The sequence below is a fragment of the Halyomorpha halys genome, unplaced genomic scaffold (assembly GCF_000696795.3).
Source record: "Halyomorpha halys isolate HHAL.00 unplaced genomic scaffold, Hhal_1.1 Scaffold15.1, whole genome shotgun sequence".
Taxonomy (NCBI): Eukaryota; Metazoa; Arthropoda; class Insecta; order Hemiptera; family Pentatomidae; genus Halyomorpha; species Halyomorpha halys.
Genome location: NW_027108914.1, coordinates 3,800,104 through 3,817,841, shown reverse-complemented (window position 1 = coordinate 3,817,841; position 17,738 = coordinate 3,800,104). Strand labels below are relative to the sequence as shown.

Genomic DNA, 17,738 nt, shown 5'->3' with positions numbered 1-17,738 from the left:
TAAATATATATATTAAAGTATTTTGGTTTCAGTGAAATTTTATGTTCAATAAAATGACTATTTCCTAGTAACTTTCCTTTTGTTATTCGTTAAAATAAAAAAGTTATTCTAACTGTTTAAACTAATAAATAAAAAACCATAAATTGCTTAATTTTAAAAGTTTCGATATTCATAAAATAAAATATCTTTTTTTGTATTAAGAAATATAATTTAAATCTTAAAAAATATTTTGGGAAAAATATTTATAGCAAAATAGAAAAAAAGTAAAGATAATAATGAATATTCAATACCTATAAAGGTAAATTATACTCATCAACATACTTTTTTTTCTTGCAAAACCTGGGGAAAACTTTTTCGTTGGCTGCCTAAACCTATTGGTACCTAACCAATTGGCATATTCGTGTTATTACAGTTTCTTCAATTTAATCTGCCTTTAAGCTCTTAACCACCATAGCCGTATTCATTTTTAATTTTAATTTTCAACAAATATTATTAAAACAGCTGCAAAAATGATAATCAAAATTATTTTAAAATATTATACACATTTTTTGCTGTATTAATTCACGAAACAGACTTATAAAAATGTGGAAACTTTATTCTTTTAGATGTAAGAGACTTAAAAAATTTATTAATTAATTAATATAATTTAAAAATCAATCCATTGTATGATTCCCATAGCTGGGATTCATTTTCCACTCTTAATCTTCTTCTTTTTCCAATTTTGATGTTCACATCACCGGGGCTATATGTGAACATTTGTTGCTTATCTTTTTCATGGACATCAAATCAGTTCTATAATTTATTCTTATTTTTAATTTCTATAAGAATAATGATATTGAAATCGATTCACTTGAATTTTGAAATATTAAAAAAAAAAAATTATTTGTTATTGTTTGAAGATTTATTGTTTTTTTTTTTTTTTATAACAAACTAAGAATAAGAATTATAAGATGTTTTAAACTTTGATTGTTGTCAAAATTAAGTTATCAGTTTTAACGAACTACTGTATCGAACAGATTAATTGTTCATTTTTAAATTTGAAAAACAATATTCTTTTCTGAGATACCACTAATATTATTAAATATATTTATAGGATAGTTAATATTTCGTTTTATTTTTTTAAATATACCTTCTATATAATTTTATTTATCTAATAGATATGTATCTACTATTTAATTTTAAATTTAAGAACGGTTACAATAGGTATTTGTAATATATATATTTTTTTAAATGCTGTAGGAACTAGTTGCGGTCATAAGATTGAGCTGTATAGCTAAGTACATAGACTTTGATAGTCGGTGAGCCAAAGTGTTCCAGGTTTACTAAAGATGCCAGTAAATTAATTTGTGGACATAAAATTGCCAATTACGTGCTTTATGAGCAATTAAGGTTATATAAGTGGCACTTCGTCCTTTAACAGTCGGTAACATACAGCTTATCCCTCTTTTTGTTGCTTTTTGACTCTTCTCCGTGGTTTTTCTGTTCTTTTTTTTTTTTTGGTTTTGTTTTTATATTTATTTATTTTTTCAATATACATTCTGGAAGTCTATAGTTATTACTTCTCTGTGATTCGATTTCGTTGTGTACAATTTCCATTCATAAAAAAATTAGGGTATAAGCCAATTAAAAATAAACAATGTTATTTAATAGTTATCAAAGTAGAAGACAGTGTCATTATATTATTGTAGGATGTAAAAAAATATATTCTTGTTGTTTTATTATAAAGTTTATTATCGTCATTAATAAAATAAGTTTTATCACTACAGAGGAAAGTATACAAATAGATGAATATCAATATAATTTATTTTCTGTACCTTTCTATCAGTAATATAAAACATAATTTTTAAATTTATGTTGTGATGACTGTAAAAAATGGTGACTAATAAATACAATTTGTTTAAAACTTTAAAGATGAATTTATGAACATTGATATAGCTTTAGATCTATTATTTCTTCATTAAAAATATCGTCTAGAGGTCATGTTTATGTGTTGTGATATTTCTAAATTATTTTCATTCAATCTTTAGTATTTTTGATTCATTCATTTTTCAATTGAAAATTATATCATAATACAGCTAGCTGAAGGAGAAAGCCAACACAGGAGGCAAATCAGGACTAGAGCGACTGCCAGGACCGGTGTAACAGGTATCGGCGTGGGCCGATGTGATTGGCCGCTGGTTGCCATGACGACAGCCCACCATCTTGCAAGATGGCCGCCAACCTATCCAGCCTACGTTGCTGTTGTGAGACAAATATCTTCATTAGTTTTATCTGTCATAGCTGGCTGAGACACACAGTCCGCATTTTCGAAACACGTCTAATCGAGTATAAACCCGCCCCCTGTCACACCCCCGACGAGGACACGCCCCCGAAAACTGCATTTGACATTTTTTGTTTACCCCGATCATTTATGTTTTAGTTCGTAGGGTCAATTCTCCTATTCCGCTTTTAGTTTTTTCTTTTTCCTTTTTTTTTTTTTGTGCGTTGATAGGATTCCGGAGTCACGAACTGTCTTAATGAGATCCTCTGTTATTTTCGTAAGTAGAAAGTTTTTTTTAGATTAATTTTCATGTAATATTACAAATTTATTAAATAAATATTTAACTAACAAAAAGTGGTTTTCATTCATTGCTGGGGAGTGTGACATCAAAAACTGAGTATAAAAAAGAGTGCCTTCAAATGCATAATCATAATATTGGCTGCGATCATAATTATATAGAGTTATGAGCTTTAGGTACATGTACATTTTAAAAAATAAATATCCTTTGCATAGATTTAGAACGATTCAAGATTTACCTATGTTTGATTTGTCGCAATGGTGATTGTTAAATTAAAATTGGTAGATACCCTACCGATTAAATCAATCGCCCCTCGAACTGTCTTTTTTTAACAGAAATATAATCTTTAAATCAATTCAGAAATTTAAAAAAAATAGTCTTTACAATCCGAAGAATGATAAAATATTGAACTGTTTCTAAGGAATGTTCTCTGCTATGAATTGCTTGGGTATATAGAAACTATACAGTTAAACATTCTAAATTTTATGCCTGAGAGATTTATATAAACTTTATTTGATTAATGCTCTATTTCTTTTTTGAAGAGATTTATTATTTTAACACATAGAAAAGAAATTGCACTAGAAAGTAGATTTGTTGATAGAGAGTAGTCCACATGCTGAGTACGAATACGTAGATATTCTACGGTCAAAGTAAATAATTGGATATTGTACATGATTACCGGTCACTATTGTAATGACCAAAACCGCTGAACGGGTCGACATATTGTTTCATCATTATTTACCCATTGTTTTATCATACTGACCCGTCAATTTACATTTTGTCAGAACCAATTTGCTATTTAGACATATTGTAAACAACTGTTTGGTCACTATATATATTGTATATTGAGTATTGCTTACCATATTATATCAAAATTTTATCACAGACATAATGACCGATTAGTGTGATTGAGTGCAGTGTAAAACACAGAATTTATTACATTATACATTTCCAGTGAAAATCGTTAATATTGATCGAGCATTACGTATAATATTCGAATTATTTCCCTTTGACCGTTACAAATATAGCATACAAAGCGTCATAGAAATAAAAAAAACAAAAACAACTAATTTTTCAACATTATATTTTTTCCCCTAAGCATAAAACTATCGACTATTTAGTTTATTTATACATGAACAATGGTTTTATTAAATACAATGTTTTATGAAGAAATGTAATGTCAGATATTTATAAATATCCGAATTTTTAAAATTACATCGATTCAGGCATTGGTAATGAGGAAATAAGCTATCATAGATATTTATTTAGGTAATAGGTTTATAAATTTTATGACTAATAAAATAGTGGTTAATTATTAACACAATCATAGTATTGTTTGTTTCAACGCGTTTTGTGCATGTACGTATGTATAGTTTAGTATAACAGTTTGTAGACCCTCATGAAACAGTCATATAAATAACGCGGGGTATTAAGTTAGGTGAAATGTAATGAGGGCATAGTAAATTAGTAATGTTTACTCACCATGGTCTTTTTCCTTGATCCTTTTTCTATACTCCTTCACACTTTCCATTTAATCAACTATGAACTAAATTACATACATATCCTTATTTGTTATATATTAAATGTCAACTTTATTATAAATTGATAATCATCACCTATATTAACAGGCTGTAAATAAAATAAAATGGTTATAATTTTATTAGGTAATTGTATAAAACAATTATTGCATTTATTTTAGGTGATTTGTAGAAGTATTTTTTAAAATTAAATTAAAGGTCATTCAGACTTAAAAATTTAAAATATTGCTTCCTCGTTTAAACTAATATCAATCAAACACCAAAAGCATCTCAAGATGTTCTTCAAAAGAACTGTCGCACACAAACCACCTTTTTAATTAACAACACGTATGAGTCGTCAAATAACAATGACAGTCGAAGCGTCATTAATAAAAAGCAAGTAAAAAAATTAAAAGTGAACAAATTATGTATTAAAAAAAAAATCAAAAATGTTATATTGGAAGAAGATAGTTGACGGTAAGTTGTAGATTGGAGAAAGATAGTCCGGCTGGCGGTCAATAAAGGTATCAGAATAGTAAAAGAAAACCATTTATTGTTAACCAACGTTTCACCTAACTTTGCAGGGATTCAGCAGGGTTGTAAGAATGAAATTCTGCTACCAACTGAGACTTTCAATTGGTTAAAAACTAAATGCAAGTATGAGGGAGATAATTTTTTGTAATTAGTTGAAGAATTGTTGTGCTGTTTAATACCTGCAACTCACTAAATTTGATTCTAATATTTAATTGCAAATGTTAAAATAAAATTTACAATAGAGAAAATTAACAAAAAATAATTGAAGTTTATTTAGTAAAATTCATGAAAAAAGTTGGCTTCTTTATTTATTATTTCGTAATACTTCTAATCATTGCAAAATTAAAAATAAATTACAAATTAATTGTACACTTACAGCTATTGATGTGATTTTATGGCGCATTGATATTCCATTGAATTAGTGCAAATAATTTTACATATTTCTTATTTAAGTTATGATTTCTCATAGAACTTGATGACCACTAATAAATCTTAAAGCAACATGATCTTTATAGACATGGTGTTTTTTATGATGGCAATTAGAACAGTTAGTTGATCAATATATTCTTCCTTTTAATATATAGAATTTTTTTAGTTCAATAAATACCTATTATGAATGATCCTCATTACCTGCTTCTATTTAATAAGTTACTTTTCCTTCTTTTATTTATTTTAGCGTGTGCCAATAACTGTTATTATTTAATGGTTTTAAAAAATAAAATATTATTTTAATTTAATAAAATAAATAAATGAAAATAGTATAATCTGTTGTATCAATATTTTTCACTCTCAACAAATGCAGTAAATCTTTAATTTTTAACACGGGTTTCCAACTAATGGAAGTCTGCGGACCACTGAGCCGGAAATTGTACCATATGCGACCCACTCCTACTCCCGACCTGGGGCAAAGGGGATTCTCCCGGGGAAGTATTCGAAAGATTCTTTTAAGTTTATTCAGAGTAACCTTTATTGTGAAAACCTGTTAAACTTTTTTTACTAACACTGAAATATTAGGAAGAATAGCTAACAGTGAATCGTCACCAAAATATGTGTTGGTAAAGGTTGCCCGTGCCCATTACAAACCTCTTGGAGGCCAGTTGTTCGTGGATCACCAATTAATTTAAATCACCATAATAATCAATATAATTCCGTATAGCTTGAATTAAACGTAGATAATTTATATGGTTCAAGATTTATTTTGGATTTTCTTTGTTTACCTAATTAATTTAACATTTTGATACCTAGAGCAGCATTAGACTAGAGGCACCATTGTTTAACAATATAAAATTGATTTAATATTTCAATTTCTTTTAAGTATTGCCTGATTTGGATATAAATATGCCTTTCCAATTAATTCTTTCAAGGCATTAGCTGTTCGTTCTTTCTTTTATTTGTCTTGTGTAGTTTATATTCTACTTATATTTGCACATCCTGTTGGGGGTTGGTTGGATCCTGGTCTGGACGAGTTGACTTTTACTTAGAGGCGGCCCCAAGAAATGAAAACTACCTACCCACTCTGGTCAAAATAGCGGAATATCTTGTAGGATAACTCCCCTCCTACTTTATGTATGCAGAGTTGGGCAAAAATTAGATATAGACCTAATAGTTAAAATTGTTATGGATATGATATTTATTGATTAATGGTTCATTCATGAATAAGGGTCATACTTATGAGAATTTTAACTGTTGTTCTATTCATAGCCAATTTTTGCCCATCTCTGTTTTTAGCTTGTTTAATTTGGATATATTAAATATATTTAAAGAGGGACACTTTTCGTTCCATATATTTTTAGTTCATTTCATTAATAAAGGATTTAGAACTAGGTGAGGATGTTGTTTTTACGATAGGGTATTAACATCTGGTGTAACCTGTATAACTCAAGAGATATAAAATTTCTTATCACTTAAAGAGGGATTTTATTTTAATTTTCCAAATATATAGATTTAAAATTATTGTTGCCTTGTTATGTTTAGAGGGCCCCTTGGAGAGGTCCCCGTGATTGCCATAAAGAGATGAAAATATTAATAAAAATTGCATACTTATGTTTTTATGTGTATATACTTTTATTTGTGAAACAATACAAAACTTTAAGCTTGGGAAAAAATCAGGTATATTGGTTTTTATTTGAGTGCTACGGATGTTAAAGTAATTCTTGTTGGCATAAAGTTTGACTAAATATGGCACAACTGTCTTATTTGATATATAAAAACATTTATGTAAGGTTTCTAATCCTTTTTTCCTTCTTTTTCTAAAGTTTCTTTACAACTCTCATGTTTCGACATTTTGTACACTTTTATGTTTTAATCGTACAAAACCTAAGCTAGTCCATAAAAACAAAGTGTTGCAGCATGTCCAATCCTTATTAATTGTCGTATTTATGCAGGCTATCGAACCAATTATAGGGGTAAACATCGAAGAAATTCAAGAAATCAAATCCCGATTACTAAATTTTGAAAATTCTTAGAAACAGAGGTATTTCATTGAAAACTAATCATAATTGCAATATCGGGATCTCTTTGAAATTATAAGTAATAGTGGTTTCCCATATATACAGAACTCATCTGGTTAAGTGAGTTTACACTATATTTGTTTGTATAATGTATACTGTAGTATTTGTATGGTTTATCTACAATCAAATTATGAGTTTATCTTGTGAAACTCCACCAATGGTAGAATTACTGTTTTTTAAATCGGATTTTTTATCACAATGCTTTTTTGTAGAAACGGAATATATTATTGCTCGAAAATTATAAATCATTCTTCGAAACAGCAACAAGTAGCTATACCATTCATGAAAAAATGTGTTCGTGAAGATGAAGAGAATTATAGAACTCTAGTAGGTGCAGTGACATATGAAAGTGTACCGTTCTCTACTCCATTCATAAATTCCTTTATGGGATCCTTTGAAGACGTGAGGACTTTACAACCTGAGTGGGGAGACGGGAGCAATTATCATTTATGTCGCTGGGTTCTTTACCGATCCGGACCTCCTCCGTAGATCCCATTCGCCTCTGATCAGGCTTAATGTCGTAATGGATTTCATTATGCGTTTAATAAACTAACTGGGTCGCTGGGTTATGGCTCTACGGGTCTCAGGTGCTGCGACCTTATTCAATAACAGTTAATTTATGAGTTATGGCAATTAAACGGTCGTAAAGATTTCTAGAACCCGATTGGTATACTTATACCTATGGTGACTCGGTTACCTGTGGGGAAATCTCACTATAATGATTTGCATTAAAAATGTTCGCAGAAATTATGGCCCAAATTTAAATAGTTTTGGAAAGATACTATGTTTCTATTAAAATAGTTTAGCCTCATATTCTTCCATTTAAGATTTATAATAAATACTCGATGAGAAAATAAATAACTGCGAAAGGAAACTTCAAGGTTGCTCTACTCCTTACATAAAGATGCAAAGAGTCTAGGTGATGAAAAACATTCATTTTTAAAAACACAAATAAAGCATTCAGTAAAGTGTTGACAAATTATGCCTAGTTTCACTATGAAGGATGGTAACTGTGCTATCCAACTATTTGGCACATTTTTTTGTGCACACACTGTTAGAGCAGATCTCAGATGTTTATAATACCAGCATAAGTATCTGGTTAAAGGCCACCAGATTGATATATTCCAAAAGAGAAAGTTTATATTTTCAAATATTTCGATTTTAAATTAATTCTATGGCAGTAAAAATCCATGAAACTTGTTTTTATATTACTGATTACGAATTAATTTCTTGCATTACTCCGCTCATGCTTTATATAGGGAAACTTACAAATCTGACATCGGCGTGCAGAGTCTTGCACCACTTCCTATTCATCGGGTGCCGTAACCCTACTCTTATTTAAAGCAAAAGTGAAGCCAATTGAACAATCCCTCGGAGGCTAGGTTCATGTTGACTTTACTAGGAATGTCCGCCATAGTAGTTTAAACTGAAACAGAAGTCAGCCAGTAATTGGCTCGTATTAATTTTTTGCCACGCCCCTAGCCCATCATAAGGGCCGTCTTTTTGGCTTCATTTTTCCTGCCAGCAAACCCCCTTCATTATATCCTTCCTCCAAGTTCCTACTTTACTCTATAAAGAAAGATAATTAAAAATATTATCAAAAATGTCTCAATGTTTTAAAATGCTAGGTTTTTGGAATCTTTATTTGATTTCTTTATTTTTATATACTACTCTTTCGTTGCTGTCTAGAATAAGTTTTGGATTGTCTAGTTTAATTAAGGGAATATATAATTAATTATTATACCTCTATATTTGTAAACCCTTCGGTAATAATTATTCTAAATAAAAAACGGTATATAGGAGCGGTAGGAATATATAAGAACGGTTACTCATTCAGAGATTGATCTTGGATTTAACCTAGCCAAACCATCTCCAACACGTACCTATTTTGAAACTTAAACAAATGTGTTGCATGTACTTCATTTTTTTTTAATGTTGAGATTCCTTTTATCTTTTAGAGAATTGGACTAATTAAAAAAAATATATTATTACAATCATTATTTGATTTTAAATTAAATATCACGTACATAAAGTAATTAATGTTAAATGGAATGTGGTCCTTAGTTTGGTTTTATAATATGCATATCACCACCGGTGTTTTTTTTTTTTTTTTTGCGAAATCCTTCCGCTGTATTTCCAGTTCCTTCGATAGACAGAATCGCTCCTATTCATAAAGTGGACATTACTTTTTTATTTACTTATTAATTTTATTAATTTTATTTACATTATATTTTTTAATATGATTGGCGTGGTTCATTAAATCTTGGAAAATCGAGCTCAAAGCAGTAGTTTATGCTTCGAATACACATAACTATAAATGAGGCACACTTTCCAGAAGTATACTACTAATTAAAAAAAAAAAACATTCTTTCTTGAATGATTAAATCGAATCATACATATCCCATAAAAATAATTAAATAAAATTAATTAGAGCAATTTTAATAAGTACATCAACGAAAAATAAATTTATAGAAATATTAAATATTAGAAAACATTCTAAACAAGGAAAATTGAAGTTAAGTAAATCAGATCACCAGTATGGATTCCAAACACCTCACTACACTATCCAGCAATGTAATAATTACTATAAGGCCTATCAAGACATACGAAGTTGAAATTTGAGGCTCCACTAAACCTTCGAATTCCTCTCGTATCCAATTCTTAAAATCCAAAATCCTTCGTAAAATCTTAATGCTCCATACTTTTTTCAAAAATAAAATCATGTATATAGTCCTTAATGTTTCATATACAACCGATCTAGCCCGAACCAGATATCAATCCTTCCTATAGAAAATTCCTAGCTACCCAAACCCTCTAATTTCTATTCTTGCTCCATCTTTTAGTCTTACTCCCTCCGAGGCGTCTGAGAAAAAAGATGGCCTCGAGACCTACTTATGTAGAAATGTTATCAGCGTGCTAGCAATGGGTAGTTTCTCTACAAGCCTATATCATACCATTATAATCTAACATCAAATGTACAAGACGTATTTTTATGTAAAGTACAGTAAGTGTCAATTAATACAATTTAAAAAAAAATAAATCCCTATTGATTCTTAAACTTTTTAAGAAAAAGCAAACACAGATTTTCATATGAATGTGTGAAAATATTTTTTATTTCTTTTAATGTTTCTATAAGTATGATTAGATTTGGGATTAATTTATTGTTAGTTTGAATATAATTTTAAATGGCTTATTGGAGTTTTCGAACTGTTCAGGCGAACTATATCAATTCAAGGCTTAAAGGTATTTTGTATGCTTGATTTTCTTTTGCATTGAGAATGAGAAACTCGACTCGTTTTCCTTTCCACAGATCGAAGGTAAAACAATTATCTTCTCTGATAACCCCCAAGGTTGCACAGCTGCTGCAACAGCTCACAGTGAATTGGTTTCTTTACTGAGGCAATCAACAGGTTTTTCTAATGATATAATTCTTGGAAATTTGTTTTTTTTTTCTTCTCTGGGACTTGGTTATTTTTAAAATATAAGCGTATAAAACTAATTATATTACTAATAACCGAGAAACACTACTAGGATTTAAGTGCCCATAATGCAAGATGCAGAAGAGTGTATTGAGATCTGCCTGTCGACCTGGGGTTGGCAGTGGGGACCTTGAAATGTCTTGTGAGGCATTCACCCACTCATCCCTTTGAGCTTGTGGATGGTAGGTCGATTTTGTACGCAGACTAACTTCCTCTCTCAATATCTGAGTAATTTGAGCTACGAAATATGATTTTAGAAAATAATACACTGTAATGGCTGACATTAGTACCCCCTTGGGTGTATTTCGTTTTCAAGCAATATACTTCTTTTTATTTTTTAGATTGAGATAATAATATTTGAAGGGGCTGCCCGTAGTTCAGTGGTTAAGACACAGTCTTACCAATTTGATGTCTATTGGTGGTGCCGGTTTGAATCCGCCCTGGGACGTTTTTCATTGAGTAGCGGTCCCACAAAATGAAGAACTTTGACCCCCAACCATGGTTAGGCAGTATAGGACTCCAATGGGAGTCTTGGCCGAAAAAGAGAGAGAAAAAAATAAAATAAAATAATCTTTGAAAAAAAAAAATCGTCTCTTTACCACTTTTATTCGATCTACTGGCGATTTTACAACGTTATCGTGTGTATTGATCGACCGATAAAGAATTGATAAACAAAAAATATTACGAATTTACTTTCATGGCTGAATCATTGCATCCAAAGTCAGGAAACCTATTAATTTTTAAATTATAAATTACCAAGAATAACCATTATCAGTAGAATAGTATCGTTCATTAAGCACATTCTTTTTTTACTTTAGGTAGTGCACTATTTCTCCATTATACACAAAATTTAAATATTTATTGTGATGCCGAGCCCGAAAAATGGACAAATGAAGAGGAAATAAAAAAGATGAAGAACTTTCACAAGAATGGATATTAAAAAAAAAAAAAATCTTCCATTAATGAGTAATTGTTTTCGGTATATTAATTTTATATATACTATTTTTTGTTTCGATTAATTAATAAGGTTTTATTTTCGTAGATATATGAAATATAAACATAGTTTAATAATTGTTTACAGTTTTTTAAAACGAATTTTGAGACTTAAAAAATGTACAGAAATATTAAACATACTCTTGAGAAACACGGAAATGAAAAATGAAATGCTATCTGACCAATATCAACATGAACTTTCGAGGCCTTCTGGTATAGACCATCTTACATCTTAGATTGGAGCTTGAACTAATTAATTACGCACAACCTACCTCGACAATGGTAATCCCTACGTGATCAAAAAGGAATATTCAAAATCGTAAACCGTAAAACTTGAAAAAAAAAAATACCCTTCAGTAAGAACGAATTGAACTGAAGAGTTACATATTACGCTGTTCAAGCATTTTTTCAAAATTTATAGTAATAAGACAATAATTCTAATATTTTACCAAATTAACATATTTTTAGATACAGCGCATACTGGCCTTTGTTATTATTATCTAAGGATTAAGAACTGACTCTGTGTCATGACGTATCAGTCAGAAGTAAGCATTTTACGTCGAAAAATCACTTTATTAAATGTCATGGACGGAACCATTTTTAGAAGAGACCTTTCGATTATTTAAAAAAAAAACATTATATAATATAAATATAGAATTCTCAAAATTATAGAATGTGGCAATTAAATGAGTAACGTATGCTTCGATAACATTGCCAATGCTAAAAATTAAAATTAAGTGAACCTATTGGTTATTGATCGAGTTTTCTTCTACTAAAAACCAGATGCTTGCAAATGGAATGGTCTCATATTTCTTTTATTTCTTCACTTCTCCTCGTCGTATTTTCATTTATCTTCCAAAGACATGAAATCATTGCGTTGAAACACCATTTAATGATTTCTTTAAAACTATCAAACCATCCAAGAGGTCCTCGTCTGGATTAGACTAAGATAAATATTCCGCTGACGGTACAAGGGTTGGCTGGTTTTGATGGGACGGGACGGACACGCCTTTGCTCTCTGGTCCAACCAGCCTCCGCATACAAACTGCGGCATTTTATCTGCCCTAAGTCAGCCATTTGTATACAAAGGTCCTGACCACCGACCATTACGTAGGAGGCTAATAAATATTTATAACCTTTGCCCGCTTTTTATTGGACACTCTAATCCACTCCAAGTATCTACGATCTGCATTTGATTTAGTATGGTGTCTTTCTAGATCTTTGCCAAAGCTGTTATTTATTTCCATTGCAATTAATAGACAAATACGTTGATAAGAACTTTGCATTGTATTAGATATATTGTATTAGATGAAAGTAGTCAATATTTGCAATTTTTTGCATGGTTTCATTTAAACTATGACTTCAATCGAATTTTTTAGTTAACTTCATCCTACGGCTATCTACTAACTTATCCGATTCATACGGATGTCAGTCTAGAACCAGAACTATCTCAGCAGTCTGGGGATAAGCATTTAAATGTTAAAGTACAAGAAGTCACTTAAATGGAAGATTTTATATAATTTAAAAAAAAAATTAAAATGACAAATTCATGCTAAATGAATTGTGAAATGTTTTTACTAATACCTCATAATATATAAATTTCAAAATTATGTTCAATACGCTTTCTAGACGGTTTGAACATAAAATGGCAATATTTTATCCAGAATAAGGTAAAATGGGATAGGTTTTTATCTCTTAGTAAAGATAAGCTCTTTTGGGGATTTATTTACAAGTAACCTTTGCATAACCCAAATAGGGTTCCAGCCGTTAATGGTCAATTTTGATTTTGTCGGGGACATCATGTTTTATAAAATTTCTATACCGAAGATTTATAAGGTTTACTATAATATATGGTAGATTTGTTTTAAATAAAAATTTATTTTCTAGATCTAGTCTATGTAAAACTTTTGTGGAATTTATTTACTGTACAATAGCGAACACTTTTTTAATGTTTGTATTGCGTATTTTTGTGTTATAATAATAAAATAATCTCTAAGTACGTTATTTTTCACAATTGCTTGTGTGCGGGAAATAAAACATAGAGGGTTATGTATCAGTTATTGTCAGGTCATCTTATGTTTTAAAATATTATGAGTTTCGTACCACCGTTTCAAAACTGGTGCCAGTTGTAAGCTGATGGCACCCAACTCTTAATAATATAAAAACAAAGACCAATAACTGGTGCACTTGCCCTAACTTTAAACTTATTGATAAGCAGTTTGAAGTTTCAGTGTCAGAAATTATAGGATAGAAAAAAAATTTTAAAAAAGAAGATATTTCAAAAAATAAGAATAGTGATGGATTTAAAAATAATGGTGTAAAATATACTTATCGGGAAATATTTATTTAAATTGTAATTTTAAGTTATCAGTTAATTGTAATATTGTAGCTGGTTATTATTGTTGCAGCAGTACGTTTGAAGTTTTTACTGACAAGCTGCAGTATGTTTTACTCTAGTTAATCCAAAAATCAATTAGGTTGTGAATTTTCTTTTTCACTTTGTTTAGTTTTGTTTTTTATTTAGTTTTAACTATAATATGTAATATTATCATATATTTATATGGATCATTAAGGTATACAATAATCTTTCGTTAAGCAGTAGCATAAAAAGAAAAAAAATCATAAATTTTAATTTATTTGATTTTTGAAGCAGTGTAATTACGACGTACTGTGTAGAGCCTGAAAAGATTTCACCTTTAAAGAGCCTTTTGTGAAACAGTAACATTATAATGAGAATATTATTCTGTATTATTTCGACACGAAAACATTTCAATGCCCACATTGTCGAGTATTGAAGACTCAGAGCTTGGTTTGTCACAGAGAATGTATTTAGAATTACAAATTCCTTCTCCGCTAATTTTTTTTTTCCTTTGAACGTTCTATTCCGTGCTGTTAACAATGAGCGAAATAGAACACATAACATGTGTGACGCAAGCTTCGACAGACTTCACCCTTGTGTCCCTGAAGGTACCAGAATAATTGCGAAAATACCATAGCTATTGCCGATATAACATATATAATAAATCTTGGGCGTAATGCTTTAGATCTCCGAGATAAGACCAACAAGGCCGGCATTGAATTTATAGGCTCGTCGGACCCAGGCAAGCAAGTTCATTCCTCGAGTTTTTTTCTTTTTCTACTTGTTCTATGGGTCTTGAACTTGACATCGTTAGTTAGTAGCTTGTTTTGTATTTAATAAATCTGCCGGGGAAATCTTAAACCGGTATTCACTTGTCGAGAAAAGGGAGACAGGAGCAGTAATAGTTTATTAGCCATAACAATTGAAATATTATTTACTGGTACCACATCGCAATGGAAATAATGGCCAAATATTAATATAAAATAAACATTCATTGAATCTTTTTTTAAAGCGTTATAAATTTATAATTTTTGTTTGTTTATTTATCATCAAGCATCAAGGATTTTAGGGGTTTTGGACTGTAAGGATCTTAACTCCGTAAGTCCACATTGGTCTGATTATCATAGTATATAATAGTTTTTTTTTTAGTAAAGGGGAAGTTTAGAGCGTTTGTCAAGTAGGTGATGTAGTAATGGGAAGTCTACAATCAGTTTCTTATCGTTTAAGTCTAGTATGGGATTTCAGGATTTCATTTCATGGGGAAGTCTTTTGTCAAGAAAGAGTCCAACGTAGCAGTTAGGGACAGTCCTAAGTCGTTCAATCGGCATTAGTGGGATATTTAAAAACGATACTTTTTAAAGTAAAAAAAAAAAACCTAAAAAGGGTAGGAGTTTACGACGGAGAGTAAAGGTATATGATGGGATTTGTTAGTATTTATTTCGATTCTCCAATTTTGACACCATTCTTCAATGGATGTTATGTGTGCCTGTAGAGTTTATGATGCATTAGTAGTGGCATTTTTTGAAGACAGTACACATGTGTCATCAGCGTATGTTATTAGGAATAAAGAATTTAAATTTTTTAAAAAAAAAGGTTTAATTTGTCCTTAGAATTATATAAGTTGGATATTATTTTTATTTATTTGGGGTGTTTTCCCACGTGACATACCTGTTATTTTTTAACCGGTTAACGAATATGAAATTTTACAACAGTGATAAACCCATTTACCTTATGTATTTCTGGATAAAACTCAGGTTTTTCTTGGAAAAGAGATTAGTCTTTAAATTCAAAATTGTACTTTGAGATCATTTCTTTTTTTTAGTTTTCAGAAATGATTTCGTTCCCAACCCTTTGGGGTTTTATTAAACCCTGCACTACTACATACCACGTACAAATGACTAATCTCAACCTATAATGGCTCAAAAATTCTTGGAAAACATGAAGTAAATATTATTGTATAAGTCGATATATTCGATTGAAGTATAACTATTAATAAGATATTACGTTTAGACTTGTTACAAGTAACGCTTTACTAAGTGCCTTAAGCAGTAGATAAATTCTGTAGTCTCTTACAGTGTAGTACATAATGTGACTTATATTAAACAAAAATATGTCATTGGACCATAATATAAAGGAAGAATTTATCTCTGCTGAATGTTAACTTTCTCTTTTACTAACTTTCCTAAATTTTTGCCACAAATCACTTGCAAAATAAAAAAATTGTTTACTAGGAAATAGCTAGAGTATGAGGAATTCGATGTTTGATTAGTTTCAGCAACATGTAAATTTCTATGATTAGAACTTTTCAACAACTTTACAACAATTAGGGCCGATAACGTAGAAAACTAAAGAGGAGCTGGATGAGGGATCTTCTTGTCTAATAATTAAATTTAATATCAGGCCTTGAGAAAACTATGCTGTTTACTGCTCTCCCCACGCCTTTAATGATATTTTCCAAATTAATAGAGATATGAAGTTAAAAAAATATTAGATTTATTTTTTATTTATATAGTTGTTTGAGAGTGGTTTAGTTTCTTTTTAAAACAATTTTGATCTCTTTTCTCTCAACTTTATTCCCTTTTTAACATCCGACGTTTCGACCTCTCAGGTCATTCTCAAGGATTCCTACAAAGAGCTCCTTATTCTGTCTTCATTCCTTTTTTTTTTTTTTTTTCCTTAAAATTCATTACTGCCGGCTAATTGCCTTTGTCCCAATAATTTCTTCTATTAAACTATTTCCTAATTTTAAAACTTTCAATAACTACTTTTATTTTCATTAACAAACCCCAAACAGAAACCTACAGTAGGTAGAAAGAGATTAAAAAAATATATTATATATATATATAGAAATTGACCGTATAATTTCAAATATGAAGAAGATGGTCAGGGTTGTGGCAAAAAAGAAGAACAAAAATAGTTTACAACTATTTATTATCCGAGGTTTCGCTCCACTTTGTAGGGCGTCATCAGGGCTAAAAAGATACAAAAACAATAAGAACATTTTGAAATAGTAAGATATGATATATGAAAAAGTAAATTAAGGTAGGGTTAATATTATGTAAAACAAGTTAAAATGAAAATTATATACAATAAACAATGATAAGCATAAAAATAGAGTTGGATCTATATTAAGGGAGAAAAATTCTCTGTTCTGTTTTGTTTGCAAGGCTTTTATTAAGGTTACGTAAGTTATTATGGTATTCATGGGAGAGGAAATTTGGTAGAGTTTATTATCAAAGGAAATAGTAGGAGAGAGATGGAGTGTATTATCAAAGGGATTATCAAGTGGTTGAAAGTTCCCAATACCAGTGGAAAAACTAGTTGTAAAGCATTTTTGTTGTTCTTTTTGACCGCAACCCTGACTATATTAAAAAAAAAAATAGTTTGAACACTTTATATTACTAATATTTTCATATTTTGTTGTTTTTTTTTATTAAAAAAAAGACAAAATAGTTTTCGTTCCTCTATACGATGAGACCTAAGCAACCTTCTTCTTTTTTTTGTTCCCATATAGTGGAAATCCATGTAGGATCTCAGATATACCTGGTACGGTGGCCCATCCCATGCCCATTTACCTGAAGAATACATATCTTATCTTTCCGTCCATAATTGTCCTGAAACCCCTGCAAGACTACGTCTGGAACCTGTTACCTGAATAGAATAGAATATTACCTTGAAACTGATAAATTATGCATAAGGAACCGCATAGTCCGCTTGGTTGATGGTGATTTAATGTCTAGTGTTTCTCACGACACTACGTCTTCATGTATCCTGACACCTGACAAGTA

At 30.1% G+C, this 17,738-nt stretch overlaps 1 protein-coding gene across 2 annotated transcripts in view; it reads left to right on the top strand.

Moving 5' to 3' along the window:
* Abd-B (Abdominal B) overlaps positions 1–17,738 on the top strand; it is a 279,754-nt gene that overhangs the window by 90,201 nt on the left and 171,815 nt on the right. The window contains exon 1 of one of the 2 annotated variants that reach the window (XM_014419631.2): positions 2,297–2,537. The exons of the other annotated variant lie outside the window; for it this stretch is intronic. The gene's annotated coding sequence lies outside the window, so the exon portion shown is untranslated. Of the gene's footprint in view, positions 1–2,296; positions 2,538–17,738 lie in introns of those variants that run through there. 2 annotated transcript variants of the gene reach the window in all.